At 41.8% G+C, this 17,188-nt stretch overlaps 1 protein-coding gene across 11 annotated transcripts in view; it reads right to left on the bottom strand.

The window, feature by feature from the left end:
* The window catches only part of pknox2 (pbx/knotted 1 homeobox 2), a 432,107-nt gene that overhangs the window by 199,039 nt on the left and 215,880 nt on the right, over nucleotides 1–17,188 (bottom strand). For 3 of the 11 annotated variants that reach the window (XM_041174176.1, XM_041174181.1, XM_041174173.1), the window contains exon 3: nucleotides 1,386–1,498. The exons of the other annotated variants lie outside the window; for them this stretch is intronic. The gene's annotated coding sequence lies outside the window, so the exon portion shown is untranslated. The remainder of the gene's footprint in view (nucleotides 1–1,385; nucleotides 1,499–17,188) is intronic. 11 annotated transcript variants of the gene reach the window in all.

Raw genomic sequence — 17,188 nt, forward strand, 5'->3', positions numbered from 1 at the left:
TTGCCACCCCCAGCCCCCAACGCACCTCAACCTTGAAATCCAACAGGCAACCCAAGCGAGCAATCCACAATACCGTGTACTCACTGCCGGGTTCCCCTCAAAGTACAGCCAGCCAAGTGCATGCCTTTTATATGCAGTTGTGAAATGTGACTGCGTGCAATCACACTGACATGGGGTGCGGTGGGTTGGGGTGGGGTGGCGGGAGTCGTTGGGGGGGTGGGGGGGCAACGATTCCTGCAGGCTGATCTTATAATGATATGCAGATGTAGTACAACGAGGTTCCCAACGTCTGACGGCAGGAAACGTAGCCCACCATCAGCTGGCGGAGCGGACGAGCACAAATGGGTTTCACAATGTTGTTAAACTGATTTTTGGCCTTCTCACCATATTGTCTACGCCTGCCACCGAACGTACCCGACGCCAGCGGGCATGGGAGATCCCAGCCTCAGTCTACAAACTGTAAAATCACAGAGCACTCATCTACAGAGTTATAGCAGTTCCATGTGATTAACTGTATGTGAAGTCATTTGGGACTTCAAGAGAATGGGACTTTAGGGACTTTAATGTCCTGTATTTCAACGTGATAATTGAGTGGATATTTTTAGTGATGTTGTGTAAAGGATAAGTATTGATTAGGATAGCAGGAGGGATTGTCCCGTGCTTTTTGAATCGTGCCATGGAATCTTTTACATCTACCCAAAAGGAATAAGGGGCTTTGTTTTAACATTTCATCCAAACGACTACAGCTCTGACAGTGTCGCCAGCACTACAACGTTAGCCTGGAAGTCAATAGGTTGTAGTAAGGGTGAAAAATTGTATGTAAAATTATTTAAATTATAAATCTTTAAAATCCATATAATCTTAAATGCGATTTTTCCCCCATAATATATTGGGGAAAAAATCGCATTTAAGATTATATGGATTTTAAAGATTAATAATTTAAACAATTTTACATACAATTTTTCACCCTTACTACAACCTGTTGACTTCCAGGCTAAAATTGTAGTGCTGGTGACATATTGGTAGCATAACAGTAAAACAGCTAAGTGACAGCAACCATAATGACCTGACTCAGTGACAGCCCAGAAGCAATGGAGAGCACATTCCAGAAAGCTGAAAAGTTGTGCTGGGATGGGACAACAGAATGAAATGATTCTCTAGAGCAGCCACCAGTGCCCACGTGATCCAGGTTAAATCTATAATGCAATGGTGGTAATGTGCCTCAGTGTGAGTTTATCTGAATGTTACTACATAACTCCAGCTCATGGCCAGAACAAACAACATTGTGCAAAGACTCTACAATCACATCGCACCAATTGCTTGAACAAACAGCTTGAAACAGTTATCAGAGAGCCACAGAGGCTATCGGCTACAGATTAACTCACCAGCAGCATGTTACAGAATACAGAGCATTGGATGTGTACCAACTGACTGGGCTTTGCTCAGCAAACAAAGTGCTTCAACTATTCATGGGCTTGGCAAGTTCTCCAAAGCACATCTGCGAAAAAAGGACAATCCTTGGCCAGGTTATCGCTAAACTGAATTTCACGTTTATTTTTAAACAGTCACTTCCACCTTTAATGTATCTGTCAGCTGTTGGTCTTGGTCAGGCTGTTGGCTCCAAAATAAAACACAGTGGGCGTTTTGCACAAGTGAGCTGATGATAGGAACAAGGCTGCTTTTCTTAAATCTTTGTCTTGGTAGCAGGGGGCGGGGGGAGCTGGTGGGGAATTTGGGGCATTTTTTTGGAGCCAGTTTTTCTCTCTTTGGGGCAGGGAGTAAGCAGGGGGGCAAGTGAAAGGGTGAGGTTTCATCACATGACCTCACACCTCAAGCCACCACACTTGTCAAATTCCCACCATTGGTTGATCATTTAGGCGGACTACCTTCCCATGGCCAATTGGAAAGGACACAAACTTATTTGGACAAATCTTCACAGTTTGTCAAACAGCCATTTTCCCCACCAAGTCCAATATTTACAAATAATAAATGTTCATTGTTCAAAGAAAATATAAATTTTTTTTTTGATTGTGCCTTTGATTTTCTCCTGGTTGTTGCTTGCAGCAGTGTCCTGGAGACTAATCTTCAATTCCTGGAAACTCCAGGGCAATCCTGGAGGGTTGGCAACCTGAGGCGCAGTGTGAGGGGAAAGGGGAGGGGAAAGGGAGAAGAGGCTACAGCAACAGGAGGTGAAGGAAAAAAATTGAGGGGAGCAAAAGAACAGAAGAAAGAAAAGCCAAGAAAAATATAGGGTACCACCCTCAGCGCCTGTTACAAATTGCACTTTGCAGCTGACGTGCTGCTTAGGCCCTCTAGTTGTTCTTGAGAGAGGACCTCAATTTAAATATTTTTCCCTAGTATAATGAACACCGCTATCATTGTTGGCCTCATTGGGACTTATTGAAAGCCTCAGGCTTCAGATAATCCAGGAAATTGGATCTGCCATCATATCTGTCACAGTACAGCATCTCTAACACTAAAGACTGCACAAAGATTTCAGCTTTACACCAATTGATTCAACTAGCCCCACTTACTTGCTGAAAGACCAACAAGAATATTGCTTTAGGTCAACAATGCTGTTGCATCACTGAGTGAAACAGAAACATATGTCTACATCAGCTTGCTAGTCCCTGATGTGTCAGCTAGGCTCAACTGGTAATACCCACACTTTGGAGTTAGAAAGAACTGGGTTCAAGCTCCATTACAGTATTTGGGAGCATAATCTAGATTGCCATTTCAATGCACCATGGAGGAAATGCTGCATTATTCAAGATGCCATCCTTTGGATGAGACATGGAACCAAGGCTCTATCTGCCTGCTCTGGTGGTTCAGGTTTACAATCAGGTGTACAGTCAAAAAGGCACTGCTAGACCGGTTTCTTGGGAATGAGGTGGGCCAAGTAGATTGAGTGACAGTGGGGGAACATTTAGGGGTCAGTGATCATTGTATCATAAGGTTTAGGATGACGGTGGAAGATGACATCGGTCAATCCAGAGTAAGAATAATCAGCTGGCAGAGAGCAGACTTCAATGGGGCAAGAACGCAGCTGGGCCAGAGAGACTGGAACCAAAGGTTGGCCAGAAACACAGTAGCTGAACAATGGGCCACCTTCAAAGAGGAGATGGTTTGGGCACAGTTAGGGTTATGTTCCCTCAAAAGGGAAAGGTAGAACAAACAAATCCAGAGCTCCCTGGATGACAACGGAGATAGAAATTAAGTTAAAGAAGGAAAAGTGTGCTTATGACAGGTGTTAGGTAGCAAAGGCAATTGAGAACCAAGCTGAATACAGAAGGTTCAGAAGGGGTGTGAAAAATCAAATACAAGAAGCAAAAAGGGATGATGAAAAAAGACTGGCAGCTGACATAAAAGGAAATCCCAAAGTATTCTGTAAGCATATCAATAGTAAAAGGGTGGTAGAAGGAGTAGGACCTATTAGGGACAAAAAGGGGATTTACACACAGAGGCAAGAGGCATGGCTGAGGTATTACTTCGCATCTGTCCTTACTTATGAGACAGATGCTGCCCAGGCCATGGTGACAGAGGAGGGAACTCAGTCACTAGAAGGGTTTAAAATTGATAAGTAGAATGTATTAGATAACTGTCAGTATTTAAAGCTGATAAGGCAGCCGGACTGGATGAGATGCATCCAAGAATGTTGAAGGAAGTGAGAGTGGAAATTGCAGAGGTATTGGCAATAATCTTTCAATGTTCCCTGAGTTCGGAGGTGGTGCCGGAGGACTAGAGAATTGCAAACATTACGCCTTTGTTCAAAGAAGATTGCAAAGATCTGCCCTGCAATTACAGACCAGTCAGTTTAACTTCAGTGGTGGGGAAAACTTCTAGGAACAATTATTTGGAATAGAATTAATAGTCACATGGAAAAACGTGGGTTGATTCAGAAGAGTCAGCATGGATTTGTTAAAGAAAAATCGTGTCTAACTAACTTGGAGTTTTTTAAAGAGGTAATAGATGAGGGCAAGGCTATTGATGTGGCGCATATGAACTTCCAAAAGGCGTTCGATACAGTGCCACACAACAGACTTGTGAGGAAAGTTATAAGTCATGGAATAAAAGGGATAGTAGCTATGTGCGTATAAAATTGGCTAAAGGGTAGGAAACAGAGTAATGGTTAATGGGTATTTTTCAGGCTGGAAGAAGGTTTGTAGTGGAGTTCCCCAGGGGTCGGTATTGGGACCTTTGCTTTTCCTGATATATATAAAATGATCTAGAGCTTGTTGTGTAGGGGACAATTTCAAAGTTTGTGGATGACACAAAACTTGTAAACTGTGAGGACAGTGTAAAACTTCAAAAGGACATTGACATACTGGTGGAATGGGCAGATAGATCGCAGATGAAGTTCAATGCGGAGAAGTGTGAGGTGATACACTTTGGCACGAAGAACATGGAGGGACAGTATGAAATAAAGGATACTATTCTAAATGGTGTGCAGGGGCAGAGATACCTGGATGTACATGTACATAAGTCATTAAAGGTGGCAAGACAGGTAGAGAGAGCTGTTTCTAAAGCATACTGTATTCTAGGCTTCATTAATAGGGACAGAGCACAAGAGCAGGGGGGCTATGATGAACTTATATAGAACACTGGTTAGACCTCAGCTGGAGAATTGTGTATAATTCTTGGCGCCACACTATAGGAAGGATGTGAACACATTAGAGAGAGTGCAGAAGGGGTTTACAAGAATGGTTCCAGGGATGAGACACTTCAGTTATGAGGAAAGATTGGAAAAGTTAGGATTGTTTTCCTTAAAAGAAGGTTAAGAGGAGGCTTGATAGAAGTTTTCAAAATCATGAGGGGTCTGGACAGGGTAGATAGGGAGAAACTGTTCCCACTTGTAAACAAATCGAGAACCAGAGGGCACAGTTTTAAAGTGTTTCGCAAAAGAAGCAAATGTAAGGTGAGAAAACACAGTGAGTAGTTAGGGTTTGGAATACGCTGCCTGGAAGTGTGGTGGAGGCAGGTTCAATTGAGGCATTAAGAGGGCAGTGTTTCTATTTAAATAATCATCCAATGTGCAGGGTTACAGGGAAAAGGCAGGAGATTGACACTAAGTTAAAATGCTCAGAGAGCTGGTGCAGACATGATGAGCTAAATGGTCTCCTTCTACACCATAACAATGTCAGATGTGGTTCAGTGGTAGTGCTTCTACAAGTAGACAATTGTGGAATTGAGCCCCTCTCCATAGTCCTGAGCACATAATTTAGCCTGATACTCCAGATTAAGGGAGTGTTGCAATGTTGAATGTGCCATATTTCAGTTTAAACATTAAACCAAGGCCCCATCTTCCCTCCAAGGAGGATGTGAACGATCCCATGGCACAATTTGAAGAGGAGTAGTAAAGTTCTCCCTGGTGTCCTGGCCAATATGCATCCCTCAACTAACATTACTGAGGTGCGTCAGCTCTGTGATCTATGACAAATGTTCAGCAAGTTCAAAGCTTTGGACTCAAAGCTTCTGCATGAAAATATTAAGATTGAATTGACAATCCACAATTCCATCACACAAATGCATGGAAAAGTGATCATAGTACACCAGAATAAAATAAACAGGGAAACCAGCCTTCTGCTTTGGCTACAACAAAAATAACTGAGCCTGCAGGGATAAATATTGAGAGAGGTGAGGTTCTCAGTGCAGAGTCTTGCTAGATGAGAGCCCAGGGTGAAGATTTTGTCCTTTGCATTGAGTGACCCGCACTCAGTATAGCAGCCTCAACTGCAGATTCCATTTATGTAAAGTCTTTAAAGTTGTTAAGAAAAAAACTAGGAGATCCCCAGTAGCTTTACTAAACACCAAGCTATGTAAAGATCCATTAGAACAGATGACTGAAAGTCTGATCAAAGATGTATGTTTTAAGGAGTATCGGAAAGACAGAGAGGGGCAGAGAGATTTAGGGAGGGATTTCCAGAATTTAGACAGCTAAAAGCATGGCTACCAATGGTGAGCCAAAGGAAACTGGGGATGCACAAAAGGCCAGAATTAGCGGAGCACAGAGGTCTGGGAAGGTTGTAGGGCCTTGCCTATCAAAGCTTTTCCTAGAGTGACAACTCTACCTGAAGTGGCTCAGCAATATTAAAAATAGCAACACTGGCATGCCAATGTGAGACACACTGCCCAACAACAGTGATGGAGATTCTAAACCAGGTACCTTTTACTCATGTTGATAAGAGGAATGTTCATTATTTTCATGATCAGTATAGTTCTGGCCTAATGAGGGAGGAGGCGTTACAAAAATGTATTCTTTCACAGGATGAGCGTCACTGGCTAGGCCAGCATTGATTGCCCATTCCTAATTGCCCTCGAGAAGGTGGTGGTGAGGTTCCTTCTTGAACCGCTGCAATCCAGGATTGTGTAGGAACACCCAAAGTGCTGTTAAGAAGGGAGTGCCAGGATTTTGACCAAGCAACAGTGAAGGAACAGTGATATCGTTCCAAGTCAGGATGGTGTGTGGCTTGGAGGGGACCTTGCAGTTGGTGATGTTCCCATGTATCTGGTGGTGTTCCCGTGCATCTGCTGCCCTTGTCCTTCAAGGGGGTAGAGATTACAGGTTTGGAAGATACTGGTGAAGGAGGCTTGATGAGTTACTTCAGTGCATCTTGTGTATAACGAACATTGCTGCCACTGTATATTGGTGGTGGAGAGAGTGGAAGTTTAAGGTGCCAGGTGGGATGCCAATCAAACTGGCTGCTTTGTCCAGAATGGTGTCAAGCTTTGAGTGTTATTGGAGTTGCACTCATCCAAGCAAGTGGGGAGTATTCCATCACACTCCTGACTTGTGCCTTGAAGATGGTGGACAGGCTTTGGGGAGTCAGGAATTCCCAGCGTTTGACCTACTCTTGTAGCCACAGTATTTATGTGTCTGCTCCCATTAAATTTGTGGCCAATGGTAACCTCCAGGATGTTGATAATGGAGGATTCAGCAATTATGCCATCGAATGTCAAGGGGAGATGGTTAGATTCGCTCTTGTTGGAGATGGTCATTGTCTGGCACTTGTGTTTGCAAATGTTACTCTGGATCTAGTTCTGGTGAATGAGGTAGGTCAAGTGGATCAAGTGTTGGTCAGGGAACTTTTAAGGAGCAGTGACTATGGTACCTTAAGGTTGAGATTATCCATGGAAAAAGATAAGGAGTAATCTAAAGAAAATATACTAAATTGGAGGAGGGCCAATTTCAGCAAGGTGGGAATGATTCCAATTTACCTAGAGTCTAGATTCAAAGATTGGCAGGCAAAACTGTAAAGGAAAAATGGGCAGCCTATGAAGAGGAGATGGTTCAAGTAAACCATGACTGGAACAGATAGGGCAACCAAAGGCAGGGCTTCATAGAAAATGGGAGATTTAGAAAGCAAGATGAAGCAGAAAAAGGGGGAGCATGACAGATGTTAGTTGGATAATACAAGTGAGAACCAGGCTGAATTTAGAAAGTTCAAAGTGGAAATTCAGTAAAAAATGGAGCTAAAAGAGGCAGAGAGGATATAAGAGACTGGCAGCTAACATAAGGGTGAGTATAAAAGACTTCTATAAGCTTATAAATAGAAAAAGGGTAGGAAGAGGAGAGGGGCATGGCCTAATAGGGATCAGAAAGGGCATAAGGTGCAAATTGCAGATGTACTGGCCAAAGTCTTCCAATCCTCCTTAGATACAGGGGAAGGTGGGAGGGGGTTTGCCAAGAAACTGGAGAAATGCAAATGTTACAACCTTGTTCAAAAAGGGTACAAGGATAAACCCAACAACTACAGGTCAGTCAGTTTACCATAGGTGCTAGGAGAGCATGTACAGATGATATACCTGCCAAATTAACAGATGTCTTGCCAACTGTGAGTCAATTAGGGAAAGCCAGCAGAGATTTGTTAAAAGCAAATTATGTTTAACTAACTTTGAGCTTTTTGATGAGGTAATAGAGATGGTTGATGAGGGTAACTTGGTTCTGGTGTAAGAACTTCTAATGGCATTTTAAAAGTGTGACATGATAGGCTTGGCTTCAAAATTTAAGCCCATGGAATAAAAGCATGGTTTGAATTTGGGCTGATTGACAGCAAACAGAATAGTGGAGAATGGTTGTTTTTCAGACTAGAGGAAACGATACAATGAGATTCCCCAGAGGTTGATATTTGGACCACTGCTTTTCTTCAAACATGATAATGACCTAGACTTGGGTATGCAGGGTACAATTTCAAAATTTGCAGATGACACAAAACTTAGCGGTATTGTGAACTTTGAGGAGGATTGTGATAGACTTCAAGACAGGCCGGTGGAATAGGCAGTCAGGTGGCAGATGGAAATTAATGTAGGGAAGCATGAAGTGGTAGATTTCAGTAGGGAAAACAAGAAGATGCAAAATTACATAAAGGGTCCACTTCTAAAAGGAGTTCTGCAACTGAGGGACCAGAGGGGTATATATGCACAAATTGAAGGTAGGAGGGCAGGTTTAGAAAATGGTTAAAAAGGCACCTGGGCTTTATGAGTAAAGGCATAGAGTGAAAAAGCAAGGAAGTTATGATGAGTCTTCATAAAACTCTGGTTCAGCCTCAACTGGGGTAGTGTGTACAATTCTGGGCACCACACTTTAGGGAGGGTGCTAAGGCTTTACGAGAATATTTCCAAGGATGAAGAACTTCAGTGGTGTGGATAGATTGAGATAACATTTGGCAAAAGTGTTCAAAATCATGAGGAGCAAAATCAAGAGAAACTATTCCCTTTGCTGGAAGGTTCAAGGGCCAGAGGGCGCCAGTTTATGTTGACTGGCAAAAAAACCAGCAACAACGTGAGGAAACCTTTTTACACAGTGGGTTGTTAAGGATCTGGAATGGACTTCTCTACCTGTGGTAGAGGCAGATGCAATAGGGCTTTCAAATAGGAATTGGACAAGGACCTGAAGAGAAAAATATTGCAAATCTACGAGGGAAAGGGCAGTAAAATGGGGCTAGGTCAGTTGCTACTTCAGGGAGCTAGCATAGACAACGACAGGCTAAATAGCCTTCTCTATGCTGTAACCATTCTGTTGGAAGCACAGCTTTCAAATATTGAGTTCCCCTGAGTTCATATAGCTCCAGATTGCCACACGCAGCTCCCCACTGATGACACTACAAAGCAGCCTAGCTGGAAGTTTATGCTTGATTTGGCGGGTCTTGGTGCAGCCAACATTTGATATTTTCTTTTGAAAAGAATCAAATTAAAAAAAGACTGAGAGATCCCACCCCACCCCCGCCCCAGTTCATCCTTTACTTCAAACACTATTGTTCGTTACACAGCTAGGGTGAGGGGAAGCTAGAATTTATTCCTGTCCACTTACTGAAGGAGAAGTGGGAAAAGATAGACAGTGGTGTGGGGATACTGATGAAAACCAAGGGGTGTGGAAGAGAAATTGAAGAAAAATATCACTCTAGCCACCGGAAAACAGGCAGGAAACATTCCCAGCAAATGCTTGTCTCGGAGAATCAGTGGGCCCACTTATTTCCCGTAAAAGGAAAGTGATTCTTGATATGATTTAGTTGATCATCTTTCTCATGTTAATATACAGCATTAAAATCTTCTCATACACTGCCTCATTGCTAGTAGAGTTCTATATAAAAAAAAGGAATGCAGGACCCATGAGATTAAAAGGCAGTGGGTTTAATTATGCATCAATTGTAATGCATAGATTTTAGTTTTCTGCTTCACAAAATCTGTTTGAAGATGTCAGTGGGGGGTTAATGAAAAGGTCGATTAGTCATTTAGGATTCTCAAACTAACTCAAACTGCGCCATTACAAACAAACACCGCAAATGAGATTAGCCTTTCAGGGAATCAGTTTTAAGGTTTGGCAGATTTGTGTTATCAGCATTTACTTTTAATACAGAGATTTCATTTTATTTTTGTGGTTGCTAAATTGAAATTAAAATTAAACATCAAGACAGCCCTGCAAAGGACTGTGGGTAGTTGCCTCTGCACAGAGGTGAGCTGAAAATGGAGGAGCGCATAGAGGTGAGTCCCTCTGTTCCTGTGCCTGGCGCATGAGCAAAGTCAACTTTATTCCACCCCCACCCCCACCCCCCCCCCAACCCCCACCCACCCCTATCAAAATTGATATACAGCAGCTGTTTCAGTTTCCCAATCCCCAGGATTACCCAGCACTCTCTAGGGGTGAAAAAGATTAATGTTCTGGCCACTAGTTGCCGTGAGCAACCTTGGAGAAAAACCATAAGGACGCTGAGGAAATTTTTTTTATATAAAAAATGTTCTTCATACATTTCCATTTGTCAAGTCTAAAAATAATGGAGCTGGGAAAAGAAGTGTTATTTGATTGAACCAAGTGGTTGAAGACAAGAGGCCATGTGATGAAGCCTTGAGGAATTGGTCCAAGCAGAGTTGGCAACCCTATTTCCTTGGAGCAGAGAGGAATCTGAAATGCAGAGGGGTGGTGTGGGGAAATCAAATTAGGCCATGCTTATGTACCTCCAATTAGACACTTATGGTCACCAACACTATCAAAGGCACAAAGAAACCTTCCATTTCATTATGATTAACATAACAGTACCCTATATTTGGGAGGTCCTGTGGCGCAGTGGATAGCACCCCTGCTTCCGAGCCAGAAGCTCAGTGTTCATGTACTACCATAGGATTTGATGGCCGAGGAAGGTACATTCATAATGTAGCCAAAAATATTGATTATCAACCCTCAAATCCTACCAGAACACACCAGTGGCAGGTGCTAAGAGGAGAGGTTCCTGCTCAGCCATGTGATAGAAAGAAAGTTTGAGCCTCCAACATCACTCATAGCTCCAGACTACAACATGCAAGTAAAAATACATATTGCCATATACTACCACCACCCTACATTCAGTAAATGCTCCATGTTGCATGGAAAGTTCAAGGGCCAGTATCCTCACAGTGAGGAACCCCTTTACTATTGGTGAACAGTGCCAAGAATTTTAGTGAGTGTGCAGCCAAAGAGATATTGGGGAGCATCAAATGGTAAAAGCAGGCAGGTCACTTTCACATTGGAGGAATGCTATTGACAAAAGCCACGGCTTATTCAACCGCCAACAGCGCTCTATAAAAAGGACCTGCCTTTCACAGAACTGAGGAGCAGTGAAGAGAGCTAGATCAGGGACAGCTGCAATAGTCCGACAGGATATGAGAGTCAACCAACATTCGCTGTCTGGGGTCCTGCTGGAAGAATGGCTTCTGCACGAGACAGAATAACAATATAGGAACAGGAGGTGACCATTCAGCCACTCAAGCCTTCTCTGTCATTCAATTAGATCATGGCTGATCTGGATGCTAATTCCATTATCCTGCTTGATACACTCACCCAACAAAAATCTATAATTCTCAGGATTGAAGGCTCATTAAATGACTTAGCATCCACAGCTTTTTTAAGGTGGAAAAATGCTTCCTAATTTCCCTCCTGATCTAATTTTAAAGCCCCTCATTCTTGGTTCCACTGCCAGAAGAAAAAGTTTCTCTATATCTACCCTTTCAAATCATTTTGTCATTTTAAACACTTTAATCATACTTTCACTTAATCTCCTACACTCGAGGGAATACAAGCTCTTTATGCAACCTGTCCTCATAAGTTTAACGCTCTAAGCCCTAGGTACCATTCTGGTGAATTTGCGCCATACTCACTCTAAGACCAATGTATGCTTCCTGAGGTGTGGTGCCCAAAACTGTCTCCTTTGTATTCCAGCACTCTAGAGAGAAGACCCACATTTCAATGGCCTTTTTTGATTGTTTTTTGTAGCAGTCTCAGTAAGGAAGGAAGAAAATTGTGGGTCCGGGGGGGTAGAAATCAAATAGGCAGGCATATCTTTTAGTGCAATAACTTTTCCATAAATCACCAAGGCCCCTCTCATATCACCTGTACCTTACTTGTCAAGTTTAAGCTTTTTTTCTGAAAAAGACATTTGTGTGTAGAACATGAAATTCTTGACTAAACTCACAAGATATTCCCTCAATGGTTTTCCTCCATAGGGACTTGAGTCAATGGTAACACAGAAATGCAATATTGCAATGTTCTCACACAGTTGCGGAATTCAAAGTAGAGGTTGGGCAGCTGCTGGATTTACTGTTGATTTTTATACAGCAGAAAATAAAAATAAATACTTTTCCACTGAACAATTTCACTTTCGGGGAAGCTACTTAAATGGGAAATATTGTCACAACATAGAAGAGGCTAAAGTACATTGTTAAGGCATAGTGAAATGTGTTTTGCTATACATCCAACCACCACTATAGCTGACCCAGGAATAGTTGAGAGGGAATTGTAAAAGAAGCTTTAGTCTACCTTTGGTATGATTTCTGGGACATTGTAAAGAGAATTTTACTCTGCTTCTATTGTGTGTTATCCGCTTGATGTTGGTAAAAGGGAAAAATGCTTTAACTGATCAACAAATTTCACCAAAGACTGAATTTCAGCCCAATAGCAAGAGTATGAATAAAATAAGAGCAATCCAAATATGAAAAACAAAGGCACAAGTGGGCATCAGTTGCCTTGCAAAGTTGTATTGGCTCAAGGTGAAATGGGTCTGAAATGAACTATGATGACACAATGCCCACATATCACAAGCCTGGCACATCTCTTGTGTCAGTAAAACTATTCACGAATTTCCCCACTGTGCCTATGATTCTCCTCACTTCATAAATCTGCTTCAACATTTAGCTCAGTTCAACAGGTAAGCTTTCTCTTTAAATATAGACAATAGGATAAGTCTCTATTTGTGGGCATAACTGACAAGGTCAGTATTTATTACCCATCCTTAGTTCCCCTCAGGAAGGTGATTATCAGCTTTCTTTACAGCTGTGGATAGGCTTATAGGACCGCAGTTAAGAGTCAACCACATTGATGTTGGACTGGAGTTACATATAGGCCAGACTTGATAAGGATGACAAGTTTCTGATACAAAACAGTATTAGTAAACTGGTTGGGTTTATCAAAGGAAGACACGCATTTATAGTCTTTTAAGATCATAGTTCAGCCCAAAGCACTTTACAGCCAATGAAGTACTTTTGAAGGGTAGTCACTGTTACGATGTAGGAACGACAATCTGACAGCTTTATGGTCAATTTTACTGTTACCAGCTCTTTATTTCCAGAACTTTTTTTAAACTGAATTTAAATTCTCAAACTTCTATGGTGGGATTTGAAATCTTGATTATTAGTTCAGGCTTCTAATTAAGTTCAGTAAAATAATCACTATGATATTGTACCTTTCCACTCACTGGTGGATGACAGTCCACTGGCCTTTTCTTCTCATCCCTGCGGGTGAAAAAGCTCAGCCTCTCGCTATTCAATAATGCTACAATAGAAGTGAGGAGTATGAGGCTGCATTCTACTTTCCATGACACATCTTTCAACCTCACCAAGAGACCATGCTATTCACCAGCCGACTGCACCAGAATTGAATTGCAATATAGCAAGTTTCTGAGGCACAGTGAAACCAGAGTTTATCACGGCGATTATAATGATTCCTAGTCCTGGCCTACTCCTGCTCCTAAATTGTATGTTCGTATGTAGCCAATGGATGGCTTTGTTAATTCAACCTGTAATCACAAGATGTAATGGCACCCAAGGCATGAGTTTATCTGGAGTTTTAATACATCAGAATTCAATTCAACAAAGTTCAGAGGGCAAGACTGGTTACAGGAATTCAGAATACGATTTTATTTTCAGTCATTTTAGCAGTTGGAACAAGGGGCGTAAACTAACAAATTTTCCTAATTTCATTATAAACAGTGTATTGAAATGCATTTTTCTGTATTCATCAAGGTGAGCTATGTTGGTGCTGGGAAATGGCATATTTTCTGTTTCAGGGGTTCATATTGGCATTGAGGTGAGAGACTGCCCTTGACATCAAGGCAACATTTGACCAAGTGTGGCATCAAAAAGCCCTAGCAAAACAAGAGTTAATGGGAATCAGGGGGACAACTCTCCACTGGTTGGAGTAATGTCTAGCACAAAGAGACGGTTGTGGTTCTTGGAGGTCAATCATCTCAGTTCCAGGACATCACTGCAGGAGTTCCTCAGGATAACTTCCTAGGCCCAACCATTTTCAGCTGCTTCATCAATTACCTTTCTTCAATCACAATATTCAGCAAAATTCGCAACTCCTCAAGTACTGAAGCAGTCCATGTCCAAATGCAGCAAGACCTGGACAAGTGGCAAGTAACATTTGTGCCATACAAGTGCCAGGTAATGACTATGTCCAACAAGAGAGAATCTAACCCATTGCCCCTTGACATTCAATGACATTACCATCGCTGAATCCCCTACTAACAACATCTTGGGGGTTACCATGGCCCTGAAACTGAACTGGGTAGAGGCTGAGAATCCTGCAGCAAATAACTCACCTCCTGACTCCCCAAAGCCTGGCCACCGTCAACAAGACTCAGGTCAGGAGTGTGATGGATATTCTTCACTTGCCTGGATGAGTGCAGCTCCAACAACACTCAAGAAGCTTAACACCATCCAGGACAAAGCAGCCCACTTGATTGGCACCCCATCCATAAACATACACTTTTTCCACTATCAGTGCACAGTGTGTACCATCTATAAGATGCACTGTAGGAATTCACCAAGCCTCCTTAGACCACTACCTTCTAGAAGGACAAGGGTAGCAAACACATGGGAAGTTCCCCTCCAAGCCACTCATCATTCTGACTTGGAAATATATCAATGTTCCTTCACTGTCACTGGGTTGAAATCCTGGAACACTCTCCCTAATAGCACTGTGTATGTACAAACACCGCATGGACTGCAACAGTTCAAGAAGGCAACTTAGCACCATCTTCTCAAAGGCAATTAGGGGTGGGCAAAAGTACTGGCCTTGCTAACGACACCTACATCCCATGAACGAATAAAGGAAAAAAAAAGTTACTCCCAAGCCAGGTACAGCACAGCTAGAACAATCAATGCCAGGTCAGGTATAGCACAGTTAGACACAAGTAAAACTCCTTCCACAATCTCAGAATAACTTAACTACTGCACCACTTTGAGTAAGGCAGCCAAATTAATGCCAAAAAAAAAGTGTCTTTTTTTCCTTTTGCTGGGTCCCAATGTCCAGTAGGGTCTGAATAACATTTGCGAAAACTCTTTCCATTCTTTTAGGTTCCATGTAACCAGACTCAGGAGATTTTCATCCAGTTAGTCTGGTTTGGATTTGAACCCCAGAACCCACAGTGAAAAGCCAAATTTTATATTTAAATAAGCTTAAATAGTTACAGTATTATTAATTATCACTTTTTTAAAGCAACAATATTGCTATCAAAGGGTTGTTTACTTCAGTGCTCTCCCTATACACAGTGCACATGCCTATCATCCAGTGAGCTAAACTCAGCTATCTCAGCTATGTGAGCACTCAATTTTCAATATGACAGCACCAAATGAAACACGTTGCCAAAATCAGGGCCAGCACACAGGAAGAGTAGGGGCCTGGAGAACAGGTAAAGAAAGAGAGCACAGCTCCTAAACTGTACAGACAGCTGTTAAGTTCCTACATTCACTAACTTGGGAGAAATGCTCCTCATTGGGCTGCCAAGGCAGAAAGCTTTTCCAGAATGGGATTCTGTTTTTAGATAGTTTAGTAGTGACTCAATGCTGCTGCTCAAAAGGATTCAGCTTCACTGTAACACTTGGGATCCTCGTTCCATGCACAGGACAACATTACAACAATGACTACACTTCAAAAGTACTTCTCTGGTTGTAAAGCGCTTTGGTTGTAAAAGATGCTATATAAATGAAAGTCCTTCCTCCAGTAGTGTAAAAGATTAAGATCCTTGCCATTACTTTGAATGCTCTTTGATACTGTCTTATTCTAACCTATTTAGATCAAAGTACTCACAATCAAATCCATTTAAACCTCCATTCATTATTAAAATTGTTTCATGCTCCATTTCATCCACTTGTATAACCAGCTATATGAACAGTGAAGACTTTGTACACAGAGGTAGCTGCTGGGGAATTCTGTTGAAAGTTAATGGGGAATATAATCAGTGGTCCAGATTTTACAGTCAGCAGCAAAGCCATGGCATTTGTTGCCTCCCTCAAAGCTTCCATCTCTATCGTAGATTTCACTTTTCCTGACATTACTTGTATTCCAGTGTCAGCTCAAGAGGATCACCAGCATTCTGCAACAGTGATATCATTAAGCAGGCTAAGCAGCAAATCACATTTAAGAATTCTCAGACAGCAAACCAGGAAGTAAAAACCACCAATTATCCTTCACATGTTAATCACATTATAGAAAGCGAAATACAGATTCAGACATGCAAATGGGATTAAGGTAAAAGTTGAAATATCATAAACAAACATTCAAAAAGAAATTAAAATTCTATGAACTTATTATACTGGAGAAATTTGACATTCCATAAATATAAAATTAGTTTTTCAGGGCTAGAGTAGTAGTTTGGCAGTAATTATGAACTTAGTATAATGTTCAGAAAAAGTTACTCCTCATTCAAGCAGTTTTACGATGAGACTAACAGTGTAAAAGTGGAAGGTCCCTTCAATTGAGTGATTTCAGAAGTTTTCTACCTGCAGTGTCTTCAAGAGCATACCTTGTAGGGGAATAGGGAATCACTAACAGTAACTTGTGAGTTTCCACATTCAATGTGCACATGTGACACCAGAGTTGCTGTCAAGTTTCACGTTTTTAAGGATGGCCAATGCCTATATCATTACAACCACAAAATCTGGGCCATTGGTGTCTTTCTTCTAACTATAGTCTGGCATGGTGCTGATTTGAGCTCCTGTCTTCTTAGTTGTCAAGATCTGCGTCGCTATTGTGGAGAAGAACAGGAGAATTCTGCCTTGTGGCCTGGCCAATATTTACCGTTAACTGAACTCAATAAACAGATTATCTGATCAATATCAAATGTTGTTTGTGGGAAGCTTGCTGTGCATAAGGTTGCTGCTATGTTGGTTAGTCTAACTTTAGAATGATTACTGAAACATTGACATGTCCAAACAAGAGCTCATTTATTTTATTCAACTGAACAATGTATAGCTACTCATGACTTTGTTACACTGCTGAAGCCACGAACGTTCTCCCCCTTGAACCCTCATCATGTGTTCTCTGACAACATCATTATGGAAGGTGCTATTTACACAGTCCCACACATATACCCTTACAAACCCTAATACTACAACATGTTTTCAATATTACATCAATAATTATACCTTAAGAAGTATTTCA

Source organism: Carcharodon carcharias, chromosome 25 (genome assembly GCF_017639515.1).
Source record: "Carcharodon carcharias isolate sCarCar2 chromosome 25, sCarCar2.pri, whole genome shotgun sequence".
In the NCBI taxonomy this organism is placed as follows: Eukaryota; Metazoa; Chordata; class Chondrichthyes; order Lamniformes; family Lamnidae; genus Carcharodon; species Carcharodon carcharias.